This window comes from Ranitomeya imitator, chromosome 5, assembly GCF_032444005.1.
Source record: "Ranitomeya imitator isolate aRanImi1 chromosome 5, aRanImi1.pri, whole genome shotgun sequence".
NCBI classification, from domain to species: Eukaryota; Metazoa; Chordata; class Amphibia; order Anura; family Dendrobatidae; genus Ranitomeya; species Ranitomeya imitator.
Window position 1 is genome coordinate 200237186 of NC_091286.1, and position 14506 is coordinate 200251691.

General features: G+C 43.1%; 1 protein-coding gene across 1 annotated transcript in view; it reads left to right on the forward strand.

Moving 5' to 3' along the window:
- The window catches only part of LOC138681719 (protein unc-93 homolog A-like), a 106201-nt gene that overhangs the window by 33409 nt on the left and 58286 nt on the right, over nucleotides 1–14506 (forward strand). The gene's annotated exons all lie outside the window — the stretch shown is intronic.

A 14506-nucleotide genomic window follows, 5' to 3' on the forward strand; every position in this document is an offset into this window, starting at 1 on the left:
GTCACACTCAGCGTAGGGAAATACGGTCCTTATTTTACAGGCGTAATACGCAGAAATGATCCCAAAACAGTGATCCGTATGTCATCCGTAGGCAGGGTGTGGCTGCATATTATTTTGTGCATGTAAACCTCCGTATGTAATCCGTATGGCATCCGTACAGCGATATTTTCTCACCGGCTTGCAAAATGGACATAGAATGGATCCATGGGCTCAAATATTCGTGAAAACATATATATAGTCTCTCTCTCTATATATATATATGTGTGTATATATATATCAGTGAGACACATATATATATTTATATTTCATACAGCACGAGATAGCAGAAAACCAGGTTCAATTCAATTGCCGGCTTTTTGCTATCTCCTTCCCAAAACCAACATGATATGAGACATGGTTTAAATGAATTGAAAGCAGGGGAACGTAGCATCGTAGACTTGCGGTGCTGCGCCCCCTGCTGGTATAAACACATATGAACTCGAGCGTGGGAATTTTTCTGAATATTTTCTCATGCTCGAGTTCATATGAGTTTATACCAGCAGGGGGTGCAGCACCGCAAGTCGACGATGCTACGTTCCCCTGCTTTCAATTCATTCCCCAGATTTTACAGTCAGGAGCACAGCTGCATTAGCAGGCTCCTGGCTGTAAAATTATTTAACCCCTTCAGATGGATTTACAGCATGGGACATGACTGAGCGCCAGAAAGGTATGGGATATTGTTGGTTTTTTCTTTTTTTCTTTTACAGAACGAGGGTAATCATTTGGATTAAGAGTATAATAAACTATTACAACACGCTGTGTCTTTATTTCAATAAAATACTTTTTTCCTAATGTGTGTGTGTTTTATTAACCATTTACTACTATTGGATTAATAATGGATAGGTGTCTTATTGACATCTCTACATTATTAACCAGGCTTAATGTCACCGTACAATAGCAAGGTGGCATTAACCCTTTATTACCCCATATCCCACTGCTACTCAGGAGTGGGAAGAGAGAGGCTAAGTGCCAGAATAGGCGCATCTTACAGATGTTCCTTTTCTGGGGTGGCTGGGGGCAGATGTTTTTAGCCGGGGCAGGGCCAATAACCATGGTCCCTCTCTAGGCTATTAATATCTGCCCTCAGACACTGGCTTTCCCACTCTGGTGGAGAAAATTGCGCGGGAGCCCATGTCAGTTTTTTCCCGATATAACCCTTTATTTTAACAGCTAGCCCCCCAAATTTTGCACACAGACTCTACTAAAATTATTAGTGAGGAATATGCCAAAAAAAGGGATATGAAATTGTTTACTGTATGCAAACCATGTCTCATATCCTGTCGAGTTTGATAAGGAGATAGCAAAAGTCGGTACTTGAATTATCGCCTTTTTTGCTATCTAGCGCTGTATTAAATATAAATGTATATATATGTGTCTCACAGACATATATATATATATATATATATATATATATATATATATATATATATATCCCCTTCACCCCCAGAGCTTTTTCCGCTTTTTCATTTTCATTTTTTGCTCCCCTCCTTCCCAGAGCCATAACTTTTTTATTTTTCCGTCAATATGGCCATGTGAGGGCTTAATTTTTGCGGGACGAGATGTACTTTTGAACGATACCATTGATTTTACCATGCCATGTAACAGAAAACGGGAAAAAAATTCCAAGTGTGATGAAATTGCAAAAAAAGTGCAATCTCACACTTGTTTTTTGTTTGGCTTTTTTGCTAGGTTCACTAAATGCTAAAACTAACCTGCCATTATGATTCTCCAGGTCATTACGAGTTCATAGACACCAAACATGTCTAGGTTATTTTTTATGTAAGTGGTGAAACAAAAATTCCAAATTTTGCTAAAAAAAAAAAAAAAAAATGCGCGATTTTCCGATACCCGTAGCGTCTCCAATTTTCGTGATCTGGGGTCAAGTGAGGGCTTATTTTTTGCGTGCCGAGCTGGCGTTTTTAATGATACCATTTTGGTGTAGATACGCTCTTTTGATCGCCCGTTATTGCATTTTAATGCAATGTCGCTGCGACCAAAAAAACGTAATTTTGGCGTTTTGATTTTTTTTCTCGCTACTTCATTTAGCAGTCAGGTTAATCCTTTGTTTTTATTGATAGATCGGGCGATTCTGAACGCGGCGATACCAAATATGTGTGTGTTTGATTTTTTTTAATTGTTTTATTTTGATTGGGGCGAAAGGGGGGCGATTTGAACTTTTATATATTTTTTATTTTTTTTATATTTTTAATCACTTTTTTTTTAAATTTTGGCATGCTTCAATAGCCTCCGTGGGAGGCTAGAAGCATGCATAACTCGATCGGCTCAGCTACATAGAGGTGAAGTACAGATCACCTCTATGTAGCAGAAATGCAGGGTTGCTTTGAACGCCGTCCACAGGGTGGCGCTCAAAGCAATCGGCCATCAACAACCATAAAGGTCTCAAGGAGACCTCTGGTTGTTATGGCGATGCACTGCTGACCCCCGATCATGTGACGGGGGTCCGCAGTGCGAGCAGTTCCGGCCGCGCAGCCGGGAGCGTTAGTTAAATGCCGCTGTCAGCGCTTGACGGCGGCATTTAACTAGTTAATGGGCGCGGGCGGATCGCGATTCCGCTCGCGCTCATTGCGCGCACATGTCAGCTGTACAAAACAGCTGACATGTCGCGGCTTTGAGGTGGGCTCCCCGCCGGAGCCCACCTCAAAGCAGGGGATCTGCCAGCTGACGTACTATTCCGTCAGCTGGCAGAAAGGGGATATATACCCCTATACTATGTGTAGACATTTATTTGATCTATTCTATTCTAACCTGTCAGTGTGATTTTACTGTACACCGCACTGAATTGCCGGCTTTTCTCTAGAACACCGTGGCGTGTTTCTCGCAAGTTACACTGATGGTCCGTGTGTAATCCGTATTTTTCTCGCCCCATAGACTTTCATTTGCGGATTTTTTGCGCAATACGCTGGCAAATGCAGCATGCTGCGATTTTCTATGTCCGTAAAATACAGCTGCGAAATATACGGCAGATAGGAGCTGCCCCATAGAGAATCATTGGTCCGTGTGCAATGTGTAGTTTTTGCGCCTCTCATACGTCCGTAAAACTCTCTAGTGTGACGGCGGCCTTACAGACAGGGTTCACTCTGGGCAAGCATCTACTGTCAATGATGAGAGGTTTCATGCAAATAACAGCCACTTGGCAACACAAGGGTGCACAAAACACCTTGAAGAAAAGTTCCCAATGACTTCTTTATCCATTGAGTGTGTGTATGTGTATGTAATGTAGTGTGAGTGTGTTAATATTCTCACCCACCACTGCTCTCCGTGGAATCCAGTGACATTCTCCTGCCCCTCTCACCCCTCTACAAACTCTCTGGGTTAATTTCAAGCTCTGAGTGACCTGGAAGTGACTTTTACAATATTTTACAATTAGGCATATTATCCCCTTTATGACCAGAGGTATTTCCATTTTGCGGTTTTCGTTTTTGCTCCCCTTCTTCCCAGACCCATAACATTTTTATTTGTCAGTCAAAAGGGCCATGTGAGGGCTTGTTTTTTTGCAGGACTTTTGAACAACACCATTGGTTTTACCATATCATGTACTGGAAAACAGGAAAAAATTCAAAGTGCTGTGAAATTGCAAAAAAAGTGCAATTCCACAGTTGTTTTATTTTCATGTTTATTAAATGCTAAAACTGACCTGCCAACATGATTCTCCAGGTCATTACGAGTTCATAGACACCAAGCATGTCTAGGTTCTTTTTTATTTAAGTGGTGGAAAAAAAATCCAAACTTTGGTAAAAAAAAAATAAAAAATGGTGCAATTTTCCAAAACCTGTAGCGTTTCCATTTTTGGTGATCTGGGGCTGGGTGAGGGGTTTTTTTTTCAAAACCAAGCTGGCAATTTTATCGATACCATTTTGGTGTAGATATGATCTTTTGATCACCCGTTATTGTATTTTATTGCAATGTAGTGGAGACCAAAAAAACGTAATTCTGACATTTTGAATTTTTTTCTCATTACGCTGTTCAGCGATTGGGTTAATTCTTTTTTTATATTAATAGATCAGGCAATTCTGAAAGCAGAGATACCAAATATGTATATATTTGATTTTTTTTAATTGTTTTATTTTGAATGGGGCGAAAGGGGGGTGATTTGAACATTTACTTATTTTTTATTTTTTAAATATTTTTTAAAACTTTTTAAAAACTTTTTACATGCTTCAATAGTCTCCATGGGAGACTAGAATCTGCAGTTGTATGATCGGCTTTGCTACATACAGGCGATGATCAGATAACCTGTGTGCAGCAGAAATGCTCACTTGCTATGAACGCCGACCAACCTGGCAATGACAACCATACAGGTCTGCTGGAGACCTCTGGTTGTCATGCCAACCCATTGGTGACTCGCGATCATGTGACGGGGTCACCTAAGGATTTATGATGTGCTTCCAGTAAGCGCGAGTTAATTGCCACTGTCAGAGATTGCCAGCGGCATTTAACTAGTTAACAGCCCCAGGTGGATCGCGATTCCACCCATGGCTGTTGTGGGCACAGCTGTATAGATCAGCGATCATGTGCCCGGAAAGGTGCATGCTCAGCGCTGGAGCCCACACCAAACATGGGGAGTCCGACATTGGCGTGTAATTACGCCTGATGTCAAAAAGGGATTAAAAGAGACTTCTAACTCATGCATAGAGAATGGAGAGACCTGGAGAGTCTGAAGAATAGTGACATCACTGAGAAGCAGGGAGGAACGACGCTGGACATCGGAGACAGCAACGGTAGATGAGTATTTTAATACATTCACAGCACATTGCATGCATATTTTCACATATTTAATAAATAATGTTAGTGGGAGTGTTTTGTTAATTAGCCTAAGAAATAAAGTGTATTTTATGGATAATGGTGATTTTAAAAGTAAAGGTATATTTTTTATACAAGGCATTGTGTTTACTTTATTATGTAAGTCTAGAGTGACAGACTCACTTTAAAGGTATAATACAAAGACATACAAAAATTATAATTCTACAACAACAAATAAATAGTTTTTCAAAGAAAAACCTAACAAAATTATCACATATTACTACTAGCATGCACTATTAATTTCAACAATGATTCATGGGGGTGTCTAACTGCTGGAAATCTTATTGATCACTAGAGCAAAGTGGTCACTCACTATTCTAGTAGAGCACAAACAACCCTCTGTTTTTTTCTGTACAGCACCTCCACTATCCTGGCAGTAAAACAATTCCCAATTAACTTGAGTTGCAGCGTTCTGGATACTAAAACCTGCAAGTGACAGAGAAAAAGCACAATGGCTCCACCTTTTTAGAGATTGATTGTGCTTCCAGATGTCAATCCTCAATTCATGAGTACGTTTTGACATGTCCTAGTGCAGTGATGGCAAACCTTTTAGGGACCAAGTGCCCAAACTGCAATCCAAATCCCACTTATTTATCGCAAAGTGCCAACACGGCAATTTAACCTGAATACTGAGGTTTTAGTTTAGAAAAACCACTTGTACATTAGCTATAGAGTCTATAGCAAAGAGCTTGTAAGCACTGCACTCCAAGCCTAAGATACTAGCCACTGATTTCAGTGGAGGTCTGTTCTTTAGAATGGAGAGGATTTTTAATCAAAAGTAAAATTACAAAGTTGTTTGATATTACAATCTTTTTGCAATTATAACACTTTAAGCAAAGGATTTCAATGTAAATACACAAAAGGCCAAAATTAAAACCTTGGACAAAGTCGTGGGCCAGCCTTGATAGTTGTTAAAAAAAGTTCTATAATTGATGTTTTTCCTTGTCAAATATAACTATCAACTTTTGGAATTATATTGGAATAATATAATATGTTATCTAAGAGCAGTAAAAAGCATATGGCCCAATGGCCTAATTTAAATATGTAATAAAGGATAAAAAAAACCCTTGAATAAAACAGATTTATGATACTCCCACAGTGAATTCCTCCACATTATCCTCCACATGCAAAATATGATGTCCCTACTGCACCCACCTTCCCCAACCCCCCAACAAAGAATGTTGACCTCATCACACTATGATTTCTAACTGTAATCCCCACACAGTCCTCCATACAGTATAATGGCTACAAAAAGTCCTCCATAAACTATAACGGTCCAACATAGTCCTCCATACAGTGTAATATGCCCCACAGAGTCCTCCATACAGTGTAATGGGATGCACTTAGTGCTCCATACAGTATAATGGCCCCATATAGACCTCCATACAGTCTAATGGGCGTCACATAGTGCTCTGTACAGTATAATGGGCCCCACATAGTCCTCCATACAGTGTAATGGGCCGAACATAGTCCTCCATATAGTATAATGGGTCCCACATAGTGCTCCATACAGTTTCACCTGGCCCTGAATTGCCTTCCATACAGTATAATGGGTCCCATATAATGCTCCATACAGTGTAATGGCACCACATAATACTCCATACAGTATAATCACCCCACATAGTGCTCCATACAGAATAATGGCCCCACATGATGCTCCATACAATATAATGACCCCACACAGTGTTCCATACAGTGTAATGGCCCCATATGATACTACATACAGTATAATGGCCCTACACGATGCTCCATAAAGTATAATGGCCTCAAATGATGCTCCATGCAGCTTAATGGTCCCACATAGTGCTCCATATAGTCTAATGGCCCCATATAATGCCTCACACAATATAATGGCCCCACATGATGCTCCAGATAGTATAATGGCCTCACATAGTGCTCTATACAGTACAATGTCCCCACATAGATCTCCATACAGTATAAAGGCCTTACGTAGTGCTCCATACAGTATAATGGCCCACATAGTGCTCTATACAGCATAATGACCCCACATGATGCTACTTATAGTATAAAGGCCTCACATAGTGCTCCCTAAAGTATAATGGCCTCACGTGATGATCCATATAGTGTAATGACCCCACATGATGCTCCATATAGTATAATGGCCCCCATAGTGCTCCCTACAGCATAATAGCCCTACATGATGCTCCATACAGAATAATGACCCCACATAGTACTCCATACAGTATAAAGGTCCTACATAGTGCTCCATACAGTCTAATGGCCCCATATGATGCTCCATACAGTATTATGGTCCCACATGACAATATAATGGCCCCACATATTGCTCCATACAGTCTAATGGCCCCATATGATGCCACATACAGTATAATGGCCTCACATGATGATCCATACAGTGTAATGACCCGACATGATGCTCCATATAGCATAATGGCCCCCATAGTGCTCTCTACAGTATAATGACCCTACATGATGCTCCATACAGAATAATGGCCCCACATAGTGCTACATACAGTATAATCATCCTACATAGTGCTCCATACAGTTTAATGGCCCCATATGATGCTCCATACAGTATTATGGTCCCACATGACAATATAATGGCCCCACATAGTGCTCCATACAGTCTAATGGCCCCATATGATGCCACATACAGTATAATGGCCTCACACGATGTTCCATATAGTATAATAGCCTCACGTGATACTCCATACAATATAATGGTCCCATATAGTGCTCTATACAGTATAATGATCCCACATACTGTTGCATACAGTATAATGACCCCACATGATGCTCCAGATAGTATAATGGCCTCACATAGTGCTTCATACAGTACTATGTCCCCACATAGTTCTCCATACAGCATAATGGCCTTATATAGTGCTCCATTCAGTATAATGGCCCACATATTGCTCCATACAGCATAATGGCCCTACATGATGCTTCCTACAGTATAATGGCCCTACATGGTGCTCCGTATAATATAATGGCCTCACATAGTCCTCCATGAAGTATAATGGCCTCACATGATGATCCATACAGTACAACGGTCCTACATGATGCTCCATACAGAATAATTGCCTCACATAGTGCTCCAAAGAGTATAATGGCTCTGCATAGTGTTCCATACAGTTTAATGGCCCCATATGATGCTCAAAACAGTATTATGGCCCCACATGATATATGATGCTCCATACAATATAATAGCCCCACATAGTGCTCCATACAGTCTAATGGCCCCATATGATGCTACATACAGTATAATGGCCTCACACGATGCTCCATATAGCATAATGGCCTCACGTGATACTCCATACAATACACTGTGTGCAGAATTATTAGGCAAGTTGTATTTTAGAGGATTATTTTTATTATTGATTAACAACTATGTTCTCAATCAGTCCAAAAGACTCTTAAATATCAAAGCTTAATATTTTTGGAAGTTGGAGTGGTTTTTTTTAGATTTGGCTATCTTAGGAGGATATCTGTTTGTGCAGGTAACTATTACTGTGCAGAATTATTAGGCAACTTAATAAAAAACAAATATATTCCCATCTCACTTGTTTATTTTCACCAGGTAAACCAATATCACTGCACAAAATTTAGAAATAAACATTTCTGACATGCAAAAACATAACCCCCCAAAATTAGTGACCAATATAGCCCCCTTTCTTTATGATGACACTCAACAGCGTACCATCCATAGATTCTGTCAGTTGCTTGATCTGTTTATGATCAACATTGCATGCAGCAGTCACCACAGCCTCCCAGACACTGTTCCGAGAGGTGGACTGTTTTGCCTCCCTGTAGATCTCACATTTTATGAGGGACCACAGGTTCTCTATGGGGTTCAGATCAGGTGAACAAGGGGGCCATGTAATTATTTTTTCTTCTTTGAGACCTTTACTGGCCAGCCACGCTGTGGAGTAGTTGGAGGCATGTGATGGAGCATTGTCCTGCATGAAAATCATGTTTTTCTTGAACAATACCGACTTCTTTCTGTACCACTGCTTGAAGAAGTTGGCTTACAGAAACTGGTAGTAGGTCTGGGAGTTGAGCTTCACTCCATCCTCAACCCGAAAAGGTCCCACAAGTTCATCTTTGATGATACCAGCCCATACCAGAACCCCACCTCCACCTTGCTGGCGTCTGAGTCGGAGTGGAGCTCTCTGCCCTTTACTGATCCAGCCTCTGGCCCATCCATCTGGCCCATCAAGAGTCACTCTCATTTCATCAGTCCATAAAACCTTTGAAAAATCAGTCTTGAGATATTTCTTGGCCCAGTCTTGACGTTTTATCTTATGTTTCTTGTTCAAAGGTGGTCGTTTTTCAGCCTTCCTTACCTTGGCCATGTCTCTGAGCATCACACACTGTGTGCTTTTTGTTACTCCAGTAACATTGCAGCTCTGAAATATGGCAAAACTGGTGGCAAATGGCATCTTGGCAGCTTCATGCTTGATTTTCCTCATTTCATGGGCAGTTATTTTGCGCCTTTTTTTTGCCCAACATGCTTCTTGTAACCCTGTTGACTATTTGCCATGAAACGCTTGATTGTTCGGTGATCACCCTTCAAAAGTTTGGCAATTTCAAGACTGCTGCATCTCTCTGTAATCTCACAATTTTGGGGTTGATAGAGCCTGTCAAATCTCTCTTCTGACCCATTTTGCCAAAGGAAAGGAAGTTGCCTAATAATTAAGCACACCTTATATAGAGTTTTGATGTCATTAGACAACATCCCTCCCTCCTCATTAGAGATGCACATCACCTGATTTACTTAATTGGTAGTTGGCTCCAGTGGCGTAACTACAAAGTTAGGGGCCCCGGTGCGAACTTCCAAATGGGGCCCCCCCCCCTGCAGCCCTGCCATACAACTCAATGTAACCCCCATAGAATAATGGCCACACATGATGCTCAATACTGTATAACGGCCACCACACATGATGCTCCAAACTGTATAATGGCCACACATGATGCTGCATACTGTATAACGGCTACACATGATGCTCAATACTGTATAATGACCCCCCTCCTGTATGCATGGCTCATCTCCCTCCTATCCCATATACATAGCTCATATTACCCCTCCTGTATGCATGGCTCATATTCCCCCCTGCATGGCTCATATTCCCCCCTGCATGGCTCATATTCCCCCCTGCATGGCTCATATTCCCCCCTGCATGGCTCATATCCCCCCCTGCATGGCTCATATTCCCCCCTGCATGGCTCATATTCCCCCTGCATGGCTCATATTCCCCCCTGCATGGCTCATATTCCCCCCTGCATGGCTCATATTCCCCCCTGCATGGCTCATATTCCCCCCTGCATGGCTCATATCCCCCCCTGCATGGCTCATATTCCCCCCTGTATGCAGGCTTAGCTCTCCGCTCCTGCTCGGCGCGCCGGCTTATGTCCTCCTTCATCCCCCCCCCGTCCCCCCGTCCCTCATACTCACCTGTCTTCCCACTGCACGGCCGTGCCGACATCCCTCGCGCTCTGTCCCGACTCCAGACGGCGGTGCCGGCGCAGCACCTTCTTCCTGCTTGAGCGGTCATGTGACACCGTTCATTAAGATCATGAATATGCGCATATTCATGATCTTAATGAGCGGTGTCACGTGACCGCTCAAGCAGGAACGAGCTGCAGTGCAGACGCCGAGACCATCGCTGGAGCAGGGTCAGTATTCAAGGCGGCGGCGGAGAAGGGGGGGAGGCCCTGGAGCGGGGGGAGGCACTGCCAGTCCGAGCCTGCGTGCCGGGCCCGGGCCCCTGACCTGCCGGGCCCGGTCGCACTGGCGACCGCTGCGACCGCGGTAGTTACGCCACTGGTTGGCTCTCAAGCCTGAACAGCTTGCAGTAGGACGACATATATAAAAAGTATCATGTGATCAAAATACAACTTGCCTAATAATTCTGCACACAGTGTATAATGGCCCTACATAGTGCTCCATGCAGTTTAAAGGCCCCACATTATGCTACATACAGTATAATGGCCACACATAGTGCTCTATTTTATTATTATTATTATTTATTTATATAGCACCACTGATTCCATTGTGTTGTACATGAGAAGGGGTTACATACAAATTACAGTTATCGCTTACAGTAAGCAAACTAACAATTACAGACTGATACAGAGGGGCGAGGACCCTGCCCTTGCAGGCTTACATTCTAGAGGATGGTGGGGATGGAGACAATAGGTTGAGGGTTGCTCTATACAGTATAATGATGCCACATGATGCTCCATACAGGATAATAGCCCAACATGATGTTATACACAGTTTAATGACCCCACGTAGTGCTTTAAACAGTATAATGGCCCCACATGATGCTCCATACAGGATAATGGCCCCACATTAAAAAAAGAATAACTACTCATCTCTGCCCGCTTCCCAGCTACTGCAGTCTCTTCATATATCACAGTCATACCTGTGGGTAAGCACACCACCTCCTCAGCATTAGCGCCTCCACTCTCACCCTCTTCAGCACGCACATGGCCTAATGCAATGGCACGCAGGCTGAGGAGACGGCACTCATGCAGAGGAGAGTGGCAGTGGTGCTACTGCTGAGATGGCGCGCATTGCCCACCAGGAGGGCTCTGCGTTCCATCTCTGGTACGTGTGCCATAGGTTCGCCACCTCTGTCCAAGTGGTTTGCAGCAATACTACATATCTAGAAAATTGAAAGTTGCTGTAATTGTACAGAGCCAGGATTTTACTGTAACTGCCAGCCAAGCAGCAAATCCCATGCCCGCCTCTTCTGAAATCACACACAAATTATATTAAAACTGAAAAATATATCCACAACATATTGTTTGCACTGTGCAAAAAATAAATAGCATTGCAACATATGAACAAATTCAGACATGCCAGGTCAAAGAAGTCAGTCAATTCACACTCCAAAGTGCCAAAAATGGAACATAATATATAAGATAGCAATAACTTGTATTAAAGCCTAGTTAGATGATGTGCCGACTTAAATGGTTATAAGAGGCTTTCTCATGCTTTTATTAGACAAGTAATGGAGCTTTACTCATTTAATTCATAAAGGCGTGGAAAACATTATGGTGCTCTTTAGTAATAATAATTTCCTAACCACCTTCTTTTTGATACAGAATGATGCCTCTAGCGCTCAGCATTCATAATACCTTAGCATCCTTTGTGACCCTGGCTAAATGTCTACCATAAAACCTTATTTGCAGACGTATCAGTATAAACGGATACTTCATGATCACTTGTGTAGGATACAACAAGCAGTGCATTTTACTGGAACATTTAGTCATTTAGAAAGTGTTACATGAAAAAAAAAAATCTGTGTCACAAAGGTGTGTTTGGTTCCTCCCTTCTAATGATCATCTGTTTCCTTCAGAGTTAAATGGAGGACAAACTATTATGCATGCTCTAATTACTAGGTTAGGTTTACAGGAAATAGTGAAAACAATTCACTAGATAAATTACTGACCGCACACCAGTAGTAAAATACTTTTCATAGTGAAAGTTTCTTAATATTTATCAAGGGAAAACTATATATGATAGTAGTTGCTTCTAACATGCAAATGTATGTACTAAACAACATGCTTTCCATAGAATAGGAAACCTGGAATACATGACAATGTTTCTGGAGTTACACAGTGATACACAGTGATATTGTTATGCTGTTAAAGGGAATATGTCATTAGAAAACCTATTTAGCTATTGTTTAACTCAGGCTTTTGTGTTACATGTATGCGTCACACTATGATGTTCTTTGGTAATTAAAGGTACCGTCACACTAGACGATATCGCTAGCGATCCGTGACGTTGCAGCGTCCTCGCTAGCGATATCGTCCAGTGTGACAGGCAGCAGCGATCAGGCCCCTGCTGTGCTGTCGCTGGTCGGGGAAGAAAGTCCAGAACTTTATTTCGTCGCTGGACTCCCCGCAGACATCGCTGAATCGGTGTGTGTGACACCGATTCAGCGATGTCTTCACTGGTAACCAGGGTAAACATCGGGTAACTAAGCGCAGGGCCGCGCTTAGTTACCCGATGTTTACCCTGGTTACCGGGGACCTCGGGATCGTTGGTCGCTGGAGAGCGGTCTGTGTGACAGCTCTCCAGCGACCAAACAGCGACGCTGCAGCGATCCGGATCGTTGTCGGTATCGCTGCAGCGTCGCTAAGTGTGACGGTACCTTAAGAGTCACCTCAAACTATCCCTGGAACTGGGACCCTAACTATCCCTGTTCCACTGTATTCTTGAAGGTAGAGAGGCCTGAATCTCCATCCTTACTATGCTACTGTTACACCCTGATCTGTCCCTTCCCCCACCCCATAAGGCATGTAATGTAAACAAGGCTCAAAGACAAAACAGGGATAACAGAAAACCTCTATCATATGTAATAGTATGCAGGTGCTGAGTATGTCACCACGGAACAGACAGACCAACAGTTGAGGGGTTTATTAACAGGAATCAGGTTCTCCTCGCAGGGAGGAAGCAGTGGGAAATAACTAGCAATAAAACAGTGCAAAAATATGGCAGTCAAACGATGTAACCGGAGAAAGTAAGATTTCTTGAGAAAAGAACACTTATCAGTCTGATGAGGACTTGCTTGAAGGGTCGTCTTCTCCAACGTAGGCGCAGAGAAAAAGCGGCACTTGTCGTCCCTCTGTTGTCCGTGGGCTGACTAGTCTCTAGGAGCCTGCTTCCTGGGGTTTCGGGAGTTATGCACAGGCTCTGAGCCTTTAGCTTTTACAGCACAGCCAGGAATCAGGGGCTCTGCACTGTTAAGTCTCTGTACCAGGAATCACAGTCTCTGTATTGATACTGCGGAGACCAGGGGATAGAAGTCTCTTCTCTGTCTCCTGGAAACTATGGGGTTAAGCCTTTGCAGCCTGTTCTCCCTGTGCAGCTGGAAGCAAGAAGTCACACAGCCACTCTGCTGTGAGTCTCTGGATATCAGGCCGACAGTCTCTCTCTCTCTGCAGCACGAACACACACACACTGAGCAGTTCCTTAGTCACACTCAGGGGTCCTGGCTTGTCAGTTTGGTAAATGGGGCTGCGCGCTCAGGTCACTGTAGGGGGATACGTCGTCTCAGATTATGGAGGCTTACAAGTCCCCACTCTCACTCCAGCCTTAGTGCCCTCACGGGGAGCACTCTGTCATGGGGAGCATGGCGCTGCAGCCTGCTTTCTCTCTGTGCAGCTGTCCCCTCTGTCTGGCGCGCTCTGCTCTCCCGCACTTTTCTGACCACACCCCCGTCTCTTCCTCCCTGCCCCAGCCGCCACATGGTCCCTTCTGTCCAGGGCAGAAAGTCTTCCCCCGACAACCCAGCTGTCTGACTAAGTGGTTCCGGGTAAGGAGCAGGGAAAGCAACCTCCTTACACATACAAAAGCACTAACCAACAAAAGGGAAGATAGGGACAGGGATGAATAAACTAAATGAGAACAGGGACAAGGAGATAAACACACACGTACTACAGCAAACCACAGAACACTTCTACAACAACTCTATTCCAACCACTTAGCTTTAGCACACAGCACAGGAATAGAAATCTTTCACCGTTTTACAAGAAGGTCTGACCAGTTTATGTACGAAGAGGTAATGACCAGATCAGAAGCAAATGAAATGGAGCTGCATGTTTATGACCAGCATAGAAAGGCTCATTAACCTCTTCAGCGCCAGAAGAA